Source organism: Trichosurus vulpecula, chromosome 1, assembly GCF_011100635.1.
Source record: "Trichosurus vulpecula isolate mTriVul1 chromosome 1, mTriVul1.pri, whole genome shotgun sequence".
NCBI classification, from domain to species: Eukaryota; Metazoa; Chordata; class Mammalia; order Diprotodontia; family Phalangeridae; genus Trichosurus; species Trichosurus vulpecula.
In genome coordinates this window covers 106,251,190-106,252,235 of record NC_050573.1, presented here as the reverse complement: position 1 = coordinate 106,252,235, position 1,046 = coordinate 106,251,190, and the positions used below count along the sequence as shown (strand labels likewise).

At 42.4% G+C, this 1,046-nt stretch overlaps 1 pseudogene; it reads left to right on the top strand.

Moving 5' to 3' along the window:
• The first annotated feature begins 241 nt into the window (after positions 1-241).
• LOC118857501 lies at positions 242-619 on the top strand (annotated as a pseudogene).
• The last annotated feature ends 427 nt before the right edge of the window (positions 620-1,046 follow it).

Sequence of the window (1,046 nt, the reverse complement as noted above, 5' to 3'; positions counted from 1 at the left end):
AAATTTAATTGATCTTTTAGCTTTCTTCTTCTCCAAGTCTCTCTTTTTTGTGACTTGGTTTTGAATTTTTTACCTAATGTTAAAGCTGAGTGTGGCCCCTGGTATTTCAGAATAACGAGCAGACAACTGATATGGGGAAAAAAGAACAAAATCTAATGGATTCATCTATACTTTGGTTTGGACACTTTCTCTTCAGCGAGGTGGTTGAGTGGCAGGCACAGCATTGCAGAGATGCATCATTATGCAGACCCTGAGGGGCAAGACCATCACGCTTGAGGTCGAACCCAGTGATACTATCGAGAATGTCAAAGCCAAAATCCAGGACAAGGAAAGTATCCGACCGGATCAACAACGTCTGATTTTTGCTGGAAAACAGCTAGAAGATGGCCTAACTCTCTCTGACTACAACATCCAGAAAGAGTCCACTCTGCACTTGGTGCTGTGTCTTTGAGGGGGCATCACTGAGCCTTCCCTTTGCCAGCTAGCCCAGAAATACAACTGTGATAAGATGATTTGCCTCAGGTGTTATGCCCGCCTGCACCCCCGCTGTAAACTGCCATAAGAAGAAGTGCAGCCACACCAACAATCTGCGCCCCAAGAAGAAGGTCAAATAAAGACCAGCCTCAGGACCCAGTTCTGGTTTGGCTCCCCTGACTGAAGTGCTCTTGACTAGTCTGTTGCAACAAGGCCTTGTTCCTGGGTTTAATGGGGCTTTGATATCAATAAAATCCCCTTTTGGTTGAGAAGCAGGAAAAAAAAAAACCAAAACAAAACAAAACTTTTGTTTTGTTTGGACACTAATAATAGCAAGTAATTAACTCTTTAAGGTTTGCAAAATGGCATTCATGTTATCTCATTTAGTCCTTACAAGAACTGTGTAAAGAAGGTACTATCATTATTCCCATTTTATACTTGAGTAAATTGAGATTGAGACACATTAAGAAACTTGCCTGAGGCCATATAGCTACCAACTGTCTAAGGATTTGAACTCAGGTCTTCCTGATTCTAAGCCCAACACTCTGACCTCTGTGCCACCTGTCTGGATT